This window comes from Chiloscyllium plagiosum, unplaced genomic scaffold, assembly GCF_004010195.1.
Source record: "Chiloscyllium plagiosum isolate BGI_BamShark_2017 unplaced genomic scaffold, ASM401019v2 scaf_15137, whole genome shotgun sequence".
NCBI classification, from domain to species: domain Eukaryota; kingdom Metazoa; phylum Chordata; class Chondrichthyes; order Orectolobiformes; family Hemiscylliidae; genus Chiloscyllium; species Chiloscyllium plagiosum.
In genome coordinates, this window is record NW_025214009.1 from 8,259 (window position 1) to 25,195 (window position 16,937).

Sequence of the window (16,937 nt, forward strand, 5' to 3'; positions counted from 1 at the left end):
GCAAAAAGGGGACATGAGATAGCTTTGGCAAATAGGGTTATGAATAATCCCAAGGGTGTTTATAAATACATTAAGAACAAAAGGGTAACTCGAGAGAGAATAGGGCTCCTCAAAGATCTGAAAGGTAGTCTATGCGTGGAGCCGCAGGAGATGGGAGAGATACTAACTGAATGTTTTGCATCAGTGTTTACTGTGGAGAAGGACATGGGCAATATAGAATGTGGGGAAATAGATGTCGACATCTTACAGAGGAGGACGTGCTGGGTGTCTTGTAACCCGTAAAGCTTGGTTAATCCCCAGCACCTGATCAGGTGTACCCTAGAACCCTGGGAAGCTGGGAATGTGATTGCTGGGCCTCTTGCGGAGATATTTGTATCCTCGATTATCACAGGTGAGATGCCAAAAGACCTAGAGGTTGTTTAACGTGGTGCCGCTATTTAAGAAAGGTGGTAAGGACAAGCCAGGGAACTATCGACTGGTCAGCCTGACATTGATGCTGGGCAAGTTGTTGGAGGGAATCCTGAGGAACAAGATGCGCGTGTATTCTGAAAAGCAAGGACTGATTAGTGATAGTCAGCATGACTATGTGCGTGGGAAATCATGTCTCTCAAACTTGATTGAGTGATTTGAAGATGTATCAAAGAGGATTGATGAGGGCAGAGAGGTGGACATGATCTATGGAATCCAGTCAGGCGCTCGACAAGGTTCTCCATGAAAGACTGGTTAGCAAGGTTAGATCTCATGGAATACAGGGAGAACTAGCAGTTTGGGTACAGAACTGGCTCAAATGTAGAAGGCAGGGTGGTGGTGGAGGGTTGTTTTTCAGATTGGAGGCATGTGACCAGTGGAATGCCGCAAGGATCAGTGCTGGGTCCACTACTTTTCGTCGTTTATATATATGATTTAGATATGAGCATAGGAGGTATAGTTAGTAAGTTTGCAGATGACACCAAAATTGGAGGTATAGTGGACAGCGAAGAGGGTTACCTCCGATTGCAACAGGATGTTTTCAGATGGGTGAGAAGTGGCAGATGGAGTTTAGATTAGATTAGATTAGATTAGATTAGATTAGATTACAGTGTGGAAACAGGCCCTTCGGCCCAACAAGTCCACACCGACCCGCCGAAGCGAAACCCACCCCATAACCCTACATTTACCCCTTACCTAACACTACGGGCAATTTAGTATGGCCAATTCACCTGACCCTGCACATCTTTGGACTGTGGGAGGAAACCGGAGCACCCGGAGGAAACCCACGCAGACACGGGGAGAACGTGCAAACTCCACACAGTCAGTCGCCTGAGGCGGGAACTGAACCCGGGTCTCTGGCGCTGTGAAGCAGCAGTGCTAACCACTGTGCCACCGTGCCGCCCATAATTCAGACAAATGTGACGTGCTGCATTTTGGTAAAGCAAATCTTAACAGGACTGATACACTTAGTAGCAAGTTCCTAGATAGTGTTGATGAACATAGATATCTTGCAGTGCAGGTTCATATTTCCTTGAACGTAGAGTTGCAAGTAGATAGGATATTGAAGAAAGTGTTTGGAATATATTCCTTTATTGATCAGAGCATTGAGTATAGAAGTTGGAAGGTCATGTACAGGACATTGGTTAGGCCACTTTTGGAATATTGTGTGCAATTCTGTTCTCCATCAATCGGAAGGATGTTGTGAAACTTGAAAGGGTTCAACAAAGATTTACATGAATATTGCCAGGGTTTGAGCTGCAGGAAGAGAGCAAAAAGGCTGGGACTTTCTTCCCCTGGAGCATCAGAGACTGAGGAGTGACCTTCATGGAGGTTTATAAAATCATTTGTAGCATGGATAGGGTAAACAGACAATGTCTTTTCCCAGAAATAGAGAGCATAGGTTGAGGGCGAGAGGGGAAAGATATAAAAGGGAATGAAGGAGCAACTTTTTCATGCAGAGAGTGGTGGGTGTATGGAATTAGCTGCCAGAAGAAGTGGTGGAGGCTGACAATTATAGCATTTTAAAGGCATTTGGATACTTGACATGAATAGGAAAGACTTAGAGGGATATGGCCCAGGTGCTGGCAAGAGGGATAAGATTAGGTTCGGATATCTGGTCGGCATGGACAAATTTGAGCGAAGGTTCTGTTTAGTGCTGTTCATCTGTGACTCTCAGCTCAGTGGGTTTCAGTCTCTTCAAAGATAAATCTTAGTCTGTTTTATTTCAGTAAAGCTACAACATTCAGTAGGGTGACCGTTTATTTCTTTCAGTACACATCTTATGATACTTTGATTAAGTTTTTTAATATAAAATATTGGTACTAATGTATTCTAGAGTAGTGTTTTGTAAAGCTGTAAGCCTTTTTCTGGGTCTGTGGACTGTTACGGTGCAGAGATGGCCATTCGTACAGTGATGTGCTCTTCCTGTTGGATGTAGGAGATTAAGGAAAGTTTCAATGATCCTGATTGTCTGCAGGAAGTGAGGATGCAAATCCTGTAGGATTTCATGGATCAGATGGAGCGATGGTTCAAGATAATGAAGAATTTACAGGAGCCGGGGGGTGTGATAGGTGGCAGTTTCAGAAAGGTAGGAAAACTGCCGATCCAGTCAGGTAGATGGGTTTCCTCTCGGAAAGGGAGGAGCGGAGGGCAAGTAGTGCAGGAGTCTCCTGTGGTTATTTCCATCTCAAACAAGTATACTGTTTTGGAAAGCGTCGGGCGTCACACTCTCAGGGGAATATTGCACTGACAGCCAAGTTCCTAGTGGAATGGATCTAGTGTAATGTGAGGTATATCAGGTTCCACGTGATCGATGGTGATAGGGGGCTCTCTAGTCTGCAGCACAGACTGCAGTTTCTGTCGCTAACAGTGAGACATCAGAATGGGCTGGTGCCTCCCTACTGCCTGGGTGAAGGATGGCTCCGAGGGTGCAGAATATTCTGAAAGGGGAGAATGATCAGTGGGAGGTCGCTGTACATTGGTACCAATGACATAAGAGAAAAGGATGAACTCCTGATGAGAGAATATAGCAAATTAGCCTGTAGTAATAAGCAGGTGGGTAGTAATATCTGGATTACTCCCGGTGCCACATGCTAGTGAGAGTAGGAATAGCAGGGTAGAGCAGATGAATTTGTGGCTAAGGATCTGATACAGGGGAGAAGGATTCACATTTTTGGATCATTGGAATATCTGCTGGGGTAGAATTGACGTGCATAAGAAGGATGGATTACACCTGAATTGGAAGGTGTCTAATATCCAAGCAGGGAGATTTGCTAGTGCTACTCGGGAGGCATTAAACCAGTGAGGGCGTGGGGGTAAACCTAAAGAGATAGTGAGAAGGGAGGTAAGTCTGAAGCGGGTACAGTTGAGAAGTTAGACAGGCAAGGGAAAAGCACAGAATGAGGTAGGACTGACAAGTTACAATAGACAATCGGTGCAGGAATAGGCCATTCTGCCCTTTGAGCCAGCACCACCATTCATTATGATCATGGCTGATCATCCACAATCAGTATCCTGTTCCTGCCTTATCTCTGTAACACTTGATTCCATTATCTTGAACAGCTCTATCCATCTCTTTCTTGAAAGTATCCAGAGACTTGGCCTCCACTACCTTCTGGGGCAGTGCATTCCATGTGCCCACTACTCTCTGGGTGAAGACATTTCTCCTCAACTCTGTTCTAAAGAAGGCATATGGCGTACTGGCTTTTATTGGTAGAGGAAATGAGTTCCGGAGTACTGAGGTCATGTTGCAGTTGTATAAGACTCTGGTGCGGCCGCATCTGGAGTATTGTGTGCAGTTTTGGTCGCCATACTATAGGAAGGATGTGGAGGCACTGGAACGAGTGCAGAGGAGGTTTACCAGGATGTTCCTGGTATGGTAGAAAGATCGTATGAGGAAAGGCAGGGGTAGGTTCTTTACTCAGCGAGTCGTGAGTTCATGGAATGCCCTGCCAGTAGCAGTGGTGGACTCTCCCTCATTATGGGCATTTAAGCGGGCATTGGATAGGCATATGGAGGATAGTGGGCTAGTGTAGGTTAGGTGGGCTTGGATCGGCGCAACATCGAGGGCCGAAGGGCCTGTACTGCGCTGTATTCTTCTATGTTCTATAAATGGCCTCTCCCTTATTTTTAAACTGTGTCCTCTGGTTCTGGACTCACCCATCTGTGGAAACATGCTTCCCGCCTCCAGAGTGTCCAACCCTTTAATAATCTTGTAGGTTTCAATCAGATCCCCTCTCAGCCTTCTAAACTGAAGTGTATACAAGCTCAGTCGCTCCAATCTTTCAACATATGATCATTTCGCCATTGCGGGAATTGACCTCGTGAACCTACCCAACACTCTCTCAATAACCACAATGCTCTTCCTCAAATGTGGAGACCAAAACTGCACACAATACTCCAGGTAAGGTCTTACCAGGGCCCTGTACAGCTGCAGAAGGACCTCTTTGCTCCTATACTCAATTCCTTTTGTTATGAGGGCCAGCATGCAGTGAGCTTTCTTCACTACCTGCTGTACCTGCAAGCTTGCTTTCATTGACTGATGTACAAGAACACCTAGATCTCGTTGTACTTCCCCTTTACCAAACTTGACTCCTTTTAAATAGTAATCTGCCTTCCTGTTCTTGCCTCCAAAGTGGATAACCACACATTTATCCACATTAAACTGCATCTGCTATGCATCCATCCACTCACCTAGCCTATCCAAGTTAACCTGTATTCTCATAACATCCTCCTCACATTTTACCCTGCCACCCAGCTTTGTGTCCCCAGCAAATTTGCTAATATTACTTTTAATATGTTCATCTATATTATTAATGTATATTGTAAACAGCTGCGGTCCCAGCACCGAACCTTGTGGTACCCCACTAGTCACTGCCTGCCATTCCGAAAGGAAGCGTTTATCACTACTCTTTGCTACCTGTCAGCCAGCCAATTTTCAATCCAAGTCAGTATATTCCCTTTTGTAAATCCATGCTGACTCTGACGAATCCTATTACTGCTATCCAAATGAGCCGTAATTTCATTTTTTATAATTGACTCCAGCATCTTTTTCACCACTGACATCAGGCTAACCGGTCTATAATTCCTTGTTTTCTCTCTCCCACCTTTCTTGAAAAGTGGGACAACATTAGCCCCCCTCCAATCTGACTCTACATCTCCTGATTCTGTGTCTCCCCCTTTTCAAAGGGCTGAACGTCATCCCTCACCAACCGGGCCATCCCAGCCCGTCTGCCCATCAGTCTGTCCTTTTGATAGCACTGCACTGCAAGAGGTTTGACAGGGAAAGCAGATGGTTTTGAACATGGGACTGGGATATAGTGGCTTAGGTTGGACAGGACAGGTAGCTTAATGTTCCAGGGAATAGATGTAAGAGGAAGGATAGAAAGAGGGATAAGAGAGAAGGTGGAATGCTGTTTTTGATTAGGGATAACATTATTGTTGTGCTTAGGGAGGATATTCATGGGAGTTCACCCAGTGAACTTACTTGGGTGGAACTGGGAAATAGGAACAGGATGATCACCTTATTGAGGTTGTCTGTGTGGGTTTCGTCCGGGTGCTCTGGTTTCCTCCCACAGTCCAAAGATGTGCAGGTTGGGTGGATAATCCAGGCTGAATTGCCCATATTGTTCAGGGGTGTGCAGGTTGGGTGGATTGGCCATGTGAAATTACCCATAGTTTTTAGGGATGTGAAGGTTGGGTGGATTGGCCATGTGAAATTGCCTACAGTGTTCAGGGATGTGCAGGCTAGGGGGATTGGCCATGGGAAATGCAGCATTACAGGGGTAAGAAAGGGGGATCGAAGGGTCAGTGTGGATGTGATGGGCCAAATGGCCTGCTTCCACACTTGGGATTCTCTGACGATGATTCTACAACTTTTAAAATAGTTGCAGAAAATAATAGACCAGATCTAAAAGTTGGTGTTCAAAATTGGACAAAGGTGAATTTTGACGGTACAAGGCAAGAACTTTCAATATTTCTTTGCAACCCCCAGGTAAAGGGTCGGCTGGAAAGTGGAAACATAAGAACAGAAGGAATAGGAGCAGGAGTAGGCCATCTGGCCCCTCAAGCCTGCACTGCCATAGCTTTTCATGGCCTCAGCTCCACTTTCCTGCTCTCTCACCATAACCCTTAATTCCTTTCCTGTTTACAAATCTACATTTTGCCTTAAAGACATTCAAGTTGATAACGTCAACTGCTACACTCAGCAGGGAATTCCACAGATTCATAACCCTTTAGCTGAAGAAGTTCCTCCTCAACTCTGTCCTAAATCAGATACCCCCTTATTTTGACGCTATGCTCTCTAGGCTGACCGCCCGCCGCACAGTGGAAATAACCTTCCTGCTTCTATCTTATCTATTCCCTTCTTAATTTATTTCTTACAATACAACCTCCCATTCTTCTAAATTCCAACAAGTATAGTCCCAGTCTATTCAGTCTCTCCACATACACCAACCCTCAACTCTCGACTCAAACTAGTGACCCTCCCCTGCACCCCCTCCAGTGTCAGTACATCCTTGCTGAAGTAAGGAGATCAAACCTGCGCACAGTACTCCGGGTGTGGCCTCACCAGCACCCTGTACAGTTGCAGCATAACCATCCCTCTAGCAAGGAAGGACAATAGACCCTTCACCATCTCTTTTAGTCCCCTGGGATGCATTCCATCACGGCCAGGAGACCCATGTACTTTTGGGCTGTTCTCTTTCCCAACACTACCTCTTTACTGAGAATGGCTGTTTCCATGTCCTCATCTGCCATTGCCTCCATAGGCCTGTGAAAATGAGATAACAAGAGTACATAGACATTATGTTCCTGTTTTTGCCAAGTCTGGTAGGTGTAGAGAATGCTGTGTGTCTAGAGAAATTGAGGGTCTGGTCAAAAAGATGAAGGAGGGATATGGCAGATACAGACAGCTGGGTTTGACTGAATCCCTCGGAGTACAGGGGCAGTAGGAGTACACTTGAGGAAAAACAGGAAGGCAAAAAGATCTACATGAGATAGCTTTGGGGGGGAAAGAGGTTTAAGGACAATCCAAAGAAATTCTACAACACACCTAAGGACAAAAGAGTAACCAGGCAGAGAATAGGGACCTTCAAAGATCAACAAGGCTGTCTGTGGAACCACAGAAGGTGGGAAAGATACTATCCGAGGATTTCATGTCAGCTTTTACTGAAAGAGGATATGGAAGCTCGAGACTTTGGAGAAATAAATCGTGATAACTTGACAACTGTCCATATTACAGAGGAGGTTGTACTGGATGTCTGATACATAAAGCTGAGTAAATCTGTGGGACCTGATCAGCTGTATCCCAAATCTTTGTGGGAAGTTAGGGAAGTGATTGCCATGCCTCTCACTGAGATATTTCTATCACCGATAGCCACAGGTGAGGTGCTGCAAGACAGACGCCATTATTTGAGAAAGGTGATGTGGAAAGGCCAGGGAACAATACACTGGTGAGCCTGACGTTAGTGGCAGACAAGGTGTTGGAAGGAATTCTGAAGGACAGGTTTATATGTAATTGGAAAGGCAAGAAGTGATTAGGGATAGTCAGCATGGCTTTGTACATAAATCACTAACTTGGACTTCAGAAAGACATTCAAAAAGGTTCCACATAACCATTCCACTGGTTAGCAAGTTAGACACCATGGGATACGGAGAGAACCAGCTGTTTGGATACAAATTGGCTGGAAGGTTGGAGACGGAGGGTAGTGCTTTTCGGACTGGAGGCCTGTGATGAGCAATATGGTGTAAGGATCGGTGCTGGGTCCACTGCTTTTCATCATTTATATCAGTGATTTCTATATGAATATATGAGGTATAATTAGTGGGTTTACAGTAAACATCAAAATTGGAGGCGCACTGGACAGCGAAGACGGTTACCTCAGAGTACAATGGGACTTCAATCAAATGGGCTGAGGATTATCAGATCGAGTTTATTTCAGATAAATGTGAGGTGCTCCATTTTGGAAAAGCAAATGAGGGCAGGAATTATACACTTAATGGGAAGGTCCTGGGGAGTGTTGCTGAACAAAGAGACCTTGGAGTGCAGGTTCATAGTTCCTTGAAAGTGGAATCATAGGCAGGGTAGTGAAGAAGGTGTTTGGTGTACTTGCCTTTACTGGTCAGTGCATTGAGTAGTGGAATTGGGACGTCATTTTGCAGCTGCACAGCACATTGATTCAGCCACTTCTGGAATTCTGTTTTCAGTCCTGTTCTCCCCGCTATTGGAATGATATTGTGAAACTTGAAGGGGTTTGGAAAAGATCCGCAAAGATGTTGCCAGGGTTGAGGGTTTGAGCTATATAGGTAGAGGGTGAATAGGCTGGGGCTGTTTCCCCTGGAGCATCGGATACAATTGTGAGGGGCATGGATAGGGTGAAATCCCAGGGTCTTATTCCCAGGATATGTGAGTCCAAAGCTTGGGGGCACAGGCTTCAGGTGTGAGGGAAAAGATTTAAAAGGGATCTAAGGGGCACTGTTTTCCAGCTGAACATGGTAAATGTATGGAATGAGCTGCCAGAGGAAGTGTGTAAGCTGGTACAATTACCCAATTATGCCTTTGAGATGTTGTATGTGATTAGCAAACGTTTAGAAGGATATAGGCCAAGAGCTGGCATATGGGATGAGGTTAATTTAGGATATCTGGTCGGCAAAAACAAGTTGGATCGAAGGGTCTGTTTCTCTGCTGTACATCTTTATGGCACTATTAAAATTAAGATGGGTTTCTCTTTTATGGAGAGTTAACAGAAGGTCAGATAATTCTCCTTGGAGCTGAGGTTAGGCAGTGCTTTCGACCAGGAGCAGATTTGTTTCCAGGATATTTAATTTACAGAGACAGGGAGAAATTGTTAACGTCCCAATTTTTAGTAACTACCTTCAGGTAACTTGCAAATAATGCAGGTTAAAAATGTGAAGATTATTTTACTCACTAAGTTCTGAGCATCTGGAACAGTTTGACCGACAGCTGGATGCAGATTCAGTAGTTATTGTCAAAACAAATTTGGAATGTAACTTTTTAAAGTAAGGATTTGGAGGGCTACCGACAAATGGGAGGTGAGTTGGGATAGACTGGCACCATCTCCAGAGGGAGAGAGTACAGCCCCAATGGGCTGAACAGCCCAAAACCCCTGTGCTCTGTGTTACTGCCCCATTCACTGTGAATGATGAAGCTCATCCCAGGGCAGAGTCATAGAGACATACAGCATGGAATTAGACCCTTTGGTCGAACTGGTCCATGCCAACCTAATCTAGTCCCATTTGCCAACACCCTTCCTATTCACATACCTATCCAGATGCCAAATGGTGTAATTGTACCAGCCTCCACCACTTCCCTGAACAGAAGATTCCATACACGCATCAATCTCAATGTGAAAAAAGTTGCCTCTTAGGTCCCTTTTAAATCTTTCCCCTCTCACCTTAAACCTACACCCTCTCGTTGTAGACTCCCCCACCCCAGGGAAAAGACCTTGTCTATTTTTCCTATCTATACTCCTCATGATTTTATAAAGCTCTATGAGGTCACCCCTCAGCATCCGATGCTCTTGGGAGGAGCCCACTCATGCCACAATGGGGCCCGGGTGATTGACAGCAGCTTCAGACCAATAGGAGAATTGGCGTGATCCTCCAGCCAATGGGAGTGAATTGGGGTGGGTCCAGCAGGCCAACACGTGACCATGAGCTGTGCAGGCGCAGTGTCATGGTGAGGGGGGACCTAGTGAGTGTGAAGGGAGTGGAGAGACTGCAAAGTCTGGGGAAGAAATGGAGCTATCGTGGACTGGGAGGGTTTTAGGCTGCTAGACCTCAATTAGAAATTCCTGGTAAATTAGAACCAAAAGAACTGCGGATGCTGTAAATCTCACACAACAACCAAAAGGTACTGGAAAAGCTCAGCAGGTCTGGCAGCATCTGTGAAGAGAAATCAGAGTTAACATTTTGGATCTGCCGACCCTTCCTTAGAACTATTGTTAGTGAAAAGAAATGTCGGTTTTTATGCAGAAGATAGGGGTTAAGGAGTAAATGATAGGTGGTGATAGAGTCCAAAGAGATGGGAGCTGTTGGACAAAGGAGTGCATAAAGATCTGGCTGGGGGAGGGTAAATAGCTGTTCATGGGGACTGTTAGTGGCTAACCATAAGTAATGTGTAATGGTAGGCTATGTGATAACAAGGCCTGGCACGTGGGTTAAGAGGCTAGGGCGCTAGGACATTGGAGAGTTCAGGACCTAAAATTATTGCATTTGATACTGGGGCTAGAGGGGTGCAGGGTCGCCAAGTAGAAGATGAGGTATTGTTTTTCCAACTTGCGTTAACGTGTGGCGCTGGAAAAGCACAATAGGTCTGGCAGCATCTCAGGAGCAAGAGAATTGACGTTTTGGGCATATTCCTTTCATCAGGAATTTGTTGGGGGGGGGTGGGAGTAAGAAGACTGAGAGATAAATAAGAGAGATGTGTGGGGTTGGTGGGAAGGGAGCTAGGAAGGCAATAGGTAGATATAGGTGGAGGGTAATGGAGAGAGGGTGGAGTGGATAATTGGAAAGGAAGATGGACAGGTGGGACAGTTCAAGAGGGTGGTGTCAAGTTGGAGGGTTGGATCTGGGATAAGGTAGGGGAGAGGAGATGAGGAAACCTTGATTCTGTGGTTAAAGGGTCCCAATGTGGAAGATGAGGTTTTCTTCCTCCAGGCATCGGGTGGCTGGGATTTGATGGTGGAGGTGGCCCAGGACTTGCATGTCCTTGGCGGAGTGGGTGGGGAAATTGAAGTGGTCAGCCACAGGATGGTGGGGTTGGTTGGTGCATGTGTCCCCTGGGCCTGATGGCATTTATCCTAGGATTCTCTGGGAAGCAAGGGAGGAGATTGCAGAGCCATTGGCCTTGATTTTTATGCCCTCTTTGTCTCTATGTTCTATGTTCTAAATGTTCCTTGAAACATTCTGCAAGTTGGTGTCCTGACTCCCCAGTGGAGAGGAGACCACATCGAAAGCAAAGGCCATAATAGGTGAGGTGTTTGGATGTGCAGGAAAATCTCTGCTGGATGTGGAAGGGTCCTTCGGAGGTGAGGGGGGAGGTGTGGGCACAGGTTTTACACCTCTTTCAGTGGCAAGTGAAGGTGCTGGGAGTGGTGGGTGGGTTAGTGGAGAGCATGGATCTGACTAGGAATTCACAGGGAATGGTCTCTCGAATGCTGAAAGGAATGGAGAGGGAAATATATCTCTGGTGGGATCTGATTGTAGGTGGTGGAAATGGCGGATGATGATGCGTTGTATCCAGGTGGAAGGTGAGGACTGGGGGGTTCTATCCTTGTTGCAGTTGGAGAGGTGTGGTTCAATGGCAGAGGTGTGGGAAGTGGTGGAGATATACTGGAGAGTGTTATTGACCACACGGGAAGGGAAATTGCAGTCCTTGAAATACGGGGCGTTTTGTTGTGTTCTGGAATGTGTTGCCAGCTTGCATCAAACTTCACTGGAACACTGCAGTAAGCATGAGACAGAGATGTTGGCCAGGGAACAGACTCGTGTGTTAAAGTGACAGGCAACTGGAAACTCGGGGTTTGTTTTGCAGCAGAACGTAGATCATCAGCTGCCATTTCCAGCACCTCCACTGAGATGCTGCCAGACAAAGGTTTCTGTCCCCTCCATTAACAGCTATGCATCCTCCCAGCCAGATTGTCATCCACTCCTTTGTCTTTCCAAATGTTACCGTTTCTTTTGGGCTCTGTCCTCACCTATTATCTACTCTTTATACTCCTATCTCCTGCAGTCCAAAGATATGCAGGTTGGGTTAAATGGCCCAGCTAAATTTCCCGTAGTGTTCAGGAATGTATAGGTTAGATGCATTAGTCAGGGGAAATGTAGAATAATAGGGTCGGGGGATGGGTTTGGTTGAGAAACTCTTCAGAGGGTGTGTGTGGACTTGTTGGGCCGAATGGCCTGTTACCACACTAGGGATTCTAATTTTCCCAGCTGCCATCGGTTCTGAGGAAGGGTCACTGGACCCGGAATGACCGTGTGTGTGTGCAGGAGGAGAAAATGTGAAAGGGGAGTTGGATCAAGTTTAGACTGGGAGGGTTTAAATACAGTCTGTACTGGTAGTTAGGCCTGAATTAGAAACTCTTGGTCCCACGTTTACAGCAAATGGGAAAATGGCTGTGGCCCTCAGGCGGTGATAGGTCCTGGGTTATGGCCGCCATCTTTATTGGGGGCAAGGTACAGTGAGCCACATGGACATGTCCTCTTCCTGGGTGGGGGCGGGGTGATTGAAAGAGGAGCATTTACACATCAAACACATACCAAGAGAAATATTTGTCTTTACTGTTCAGCCTGCACTGACTGTGAGTTTTGTTTTGTCAATTCATTTTATAGGATATTAATTGAGACAGGGATAGACAGGGATCTCAAAAGCAATTTTCTACCGTCAGCAGGGTCATCAGGATCTGAATACCATTGACATTAAACTGTGGAAGGTGAAAGTTGTGTCTGTTCTGTCTGTGTGCAAGTATCTTTTTTTTCAGATTTAGACCCAATCACCCACTTCATGATGTTAATCTGTAAACTCTTTATTTTCAATTCCTGCAAACTTCTCATTAAAATTCCTTATGGACTCAAATTCCAGCACCATTTCAGGTGGAATGTTCCAGGTTCTGACAACTGTCTGTTCATTCAGAAACTGCTGAAGTCCTTGTTGACTCTGGGGTTACAAATGGCTGAATTGAGAGATAAGATGCTGTTCCTGAGCTCCCATTGAGATGCATTGGAGGCTGGGGCAGTGTAGGTGGGAGCAGACAATGAAAATGATAGGGCTGCACTGTGGGTGCTGCTTGGCTCAATGAGAGTGTTTTGGAGTTGGTTGTAAACAGAGCAAGGGGAGACGAGGAAAATGTGAACTACAGCTTCAGTTTTAGTGCAGGCCATTCAGAAATTCATATCTCAATGGGAACAGCCAAGTTGTAAGCGATACCTGCTGAGTTTTTTTAAAAAGCAGTTTTTAAATATAAAATGTCAGCTTAAGTAAAGATCGGGGCTTTTGATTATAATGGAAAATTTTGAAGAGAAGGAAGGTTGCTAGCTCATTTAAATTCTCCTAATGGGAGTAACTAGCTGAAAAGAGAGATACATTGTGATCGGAGACCTCAGACCAGTGGTGTGCTCCTCTTGGACAATGTGGGAAATAAGGGACAATTCCTGTGTCCGTGACAGCAATGTGTGCAGGAAGACTGCCCATCTGCAACTACTGGGAAACTGCTTTTCAGACCTGGAGCTGAGAGTGAACTCACTGTGGAGCAATACTGAGAATGTTATGGACAGCACGTTTAGTGAGTTAGTCATACTGCAGGTGAGGGTTACACAGGCAGAAAGGGAATGGGTGACCATCAGATCAAGTAAGAGGCTCAGGAAGGAAGTGCAGGACTCTCCACTGATCGCTCCGCTTCTCAAACAGATATTGTGCACCGATTGGGATTTTATAAGGGGGGTGGACTCTCAGGGGAAATCAGCAACATGACACCACAGATAGCTCCGCTGCACAGAACGGGAGGAAGGAGCATGGCAGAGCTGTAGTGACAGGGGATGCAGTAGTCAGGGTCAGTGACAGGCGCGTCTGTGGCCACAGACATGAATCCAGGACAGTGGAATTGAACCCAGGTCCATTTATTGATAAGTGCACAGACCAATAAAGGTCAGCATCCCAAATACAACCTTCAGCACTTGATCACCCTGAAGCTCTACTTTCCAGGGACTGTGAACTTGTTCTGAGCCCTTCAGAGGGATTGAAGGGGATGGGGAGAAAACAGGAACAGGGTTGTGTTGTAGATCTACAAAACAACGGTCACCCTCCCCTCTCGGTCTCCCTCCTCTGTCTCCCACCTCTCATCGTGCCTCCTCCCCACCGCAGGGAAAAGACCTTGTATATTTACCTTATCTATGCCCCTACTGATTTTATAAACCTCTATAAGGTCACCCATCAGCATCTGACACTCCAGAGAAAACAATGTATTTATCTTCTCCCTGTAGCTCAAATCCTCCAACCCTGGCAACATGCTTGTAATACTATTCTGCCCACTTTCAAGTTTCACAATATTTATTTGATAGGAAGGAGACCAGAATTGCACGCAATATTCCAAGAGTTACCTAACCAATGTCCTGTACAGCCGCAATATGACCTCCCAACTCCGATACTCAGTACTCTGACCAATGAAGGAAAGCATACTAAACCCCTTCTTCGCTATCCTATCTACCTGCGACTCTACTTTCAAGGAGCTATGAATCTGCACTCCAAGGTCTCTTTGTTCAGCAGCACTCCCGAGGACCTTACCATTAAGTGTATACATCCTGCTAATATTTGCTTTCCCAAAATGCAGCACCTCACATTTATCTAAATTAAACTCCATCTGCCAGTCCTCAGCACATTCAACCATCTGATCAAGATCCCATTGTAATCGGAGGTAATCCTCTTCACTGTCCACTACACCTCCAATTTTGGTGTTATCTTACTAACAATACTTCCTATATTCACATCCAAATCATTGATATAAATTATGAAAATTAGTAGATCCAGCACCGATCCTTTGTGACACCCCACTGGTCACAGGTCTCCAATCTGGAAAGCAACCTTCCACCACCACCCTCTATCTTCTACCTTTGAGCCAGTTTTGTGTCCAAATGGCCAGTTCTCTCTGTATTCCATGAGATCAACCTTGCTAACCAGTCTCCCATGGGGAACCTTGTTGAACGCCTTACTGAAGTCCATGTAGATCATTTCCACTGCTTTGCCCTCATGAATCCTCTTTGTTACTTCAAAAAAATTGATTCAAGTTCATGAGACGTGATTTCTCATACGCACAGCCGTTATTAATATCCAGGACTTAACTCTGTACATTGGGTCTGTGTCACCCAGTTATGGGTGTTAATATTCTGGATAAAGTTCAAGTACATCAGGTTTGTGTTAGTGACTGTGTATTGAGTCATGTTAACATAACCCACACAGGTAAGTTTCATTTGAAAGGCTGTCCCTATATCCCGAACCCCGCTCCCATCGGCTTTGTCTCTATCCCCACCATAGACAGTAAGTGGGAGGAGTTCATGGAGTTTCCATGTGAGAGAGATTGAGAAAATCTTCCCTTCTTTCCACTAGCCCACCAGGAAATGGTGGTAGTGTCCTTACCTCTGAACCAGGAGGATCGGGCTCAGAGTTGAGTAACAGCATCTTTGAAAAGGCTGATTGGAAAACATGCCCAAGCCACCAGGCCATACTGTCTCCCAGCTGTCCCTGCCTGAGCCTCCAAACAGAACCTTCCTGTAGTTTCTCTCCTGTCAGACTCTCCCATTGCTCAGTTTGTCCAGGATCCCCTCCTGGTCCTGCACTGATCCTGTCCCTCACTGACCTGTCCATCCTCCAGTGTCCTCCTCATTCATTCATTGTTTACAATCTCCAGCCCTGCCCCCTCCACCCTATTGGGCAGCAGCTGCTGTCAATCACCCAGCTTCGTGTGTGATCTGGAGCATGTGCTGTAGGAGGGGAGATCAGTGCACGGGCGCAGTGCTGGCCAATTGTTGGTGTATGTGCAGGGCTGGTCAGGGCCAGGAGGGAGGCTGTGCATGTGTGGGATTAATCTGTCATTCGCAGTTTCCTCCCTCTGGGAATAGGACCCAGGGAAATGGCCCCTGCCATGATATCGTGACAAGTGGTCGGCTATCAGTGGGGGGAGCATTTTGCAGAAAGTTATCAGAACTCGTGTGAAGATTCAGGAATGTTATGGAAAGGCACACAGATGGGACCTGCAATTAAAGTTCTAATTTGGTTCATCTTAGTTCAATCAGATATGACTTGGCCAGTGTGTGCAGGATGGTTCTTATCAGAGGGTCTGTGTGGGGGAAATAAATAAAATGTTCCAGACTAGGGGGGGAAAAAATCAGTTTGGTTCTGACCAGGAAGGAAACCTGGGAGGTGGGGGAAGGATTCACCAACATCCAGGAGGCTCCAAGTCAGACTCATTGATTTGATTAGATGAGATTTCCTAAAGTGTGGAAACAGGCCCTTCGGCCCAACCAGTCCACACCAACCTTCAGAAGAGTAACCCACCCAGACTCATTTCCCTCTGACTAATGCATCTAACACTATGGCCAATTTAGCATGGCCGATTCACCTGACCTGCGCATATTTGGATTGTGGGAGGAAACTTTTTTTGGTTCTTAGTCTGCAGGCAGGAGCTAGGAAGCTGATTTCAAAGAGAAGAGAGAGTCTGTGAGAACTGGGTGTGGAGGAAAAGGGGTGAGGAGATTGGTTTGGATTTCAGTTCACAGAAGAGAACAATTGTGAGACTGAGATTTAAAGCTTTGGGGGAACAAAGAAACGACAATTTAATACTCTCACTGTCTTATGAATTTCCATCCTGTGTTAACCGTGGTGACTTGATTTCTCTGTTGTAGGGTTCTGAAAGGGCGGACTTGTGGATGAGAAATTCAAATTGAACTTCACGTTCCGTTTTGATAGTTACTTGATCCGTGCCGAACTGAATATCATTGGCCTTTTCATGTGGAAGCAAAGGTGTGTATTCTGTCCGTGGGCGAATATTTCAAATGTCAGTGTGTCTGGAAACATTACTGAGACACAGCCAAGTCCATGTTAGTGTGGTGACTGTGGAGAAAGAGTTCAGTTGTTGTTAAAAGTCTGAAAAAACATGGCACATTTCCCAGGAACAATTAAGCTACAGATTTGTTTTGTATGAGGACAAGGTTTTAATTAACCATGCAACCAGAAAGAGACAAGGATACCTGCACCATGGAACAAACGATGAAAACGGGATTGTGGGAAAGGAGTTAATTATCGATCATGGCTTGTAATCCATTGACGTTGTCACGTCGGTTCCAGTGCCATGAGGAGATACTGGAAATGTGATGGATGTAATGTAGGTTTCAGTTATTAAACTGGAAAAAGTGCAGAAGAAATTTACAAGGATTTTTGCCAGGGCTCAGGGGTC

At 45.7% G+C, this 16,937-nt stretch overlaps 1 long non-coding RNA gene across 4 annotated transcripts in view; it reads left to right on the forward strand.

Annotated features, from left to right (window-relative positions):
- The window catches only part of LOC122547776, a 28,350-nt gene that overhangs the window by 7,339 nt on the left and 4,074 nt on the right, over positions 1-16,937 (forward strand). For all 4 annotated transcript variants that reach the window (XR_006311085.1, XR_006311086.1, XR_006311084.1 and 1 more), the window contains one exon: positions 16,387-16,504. This is a non-coding gene — a long non-coding RNA (uncharacterized LOC122547776). The remainder of the gene's footprint in view (positions 1-16,386; positions 16,505-16,937) is intronic.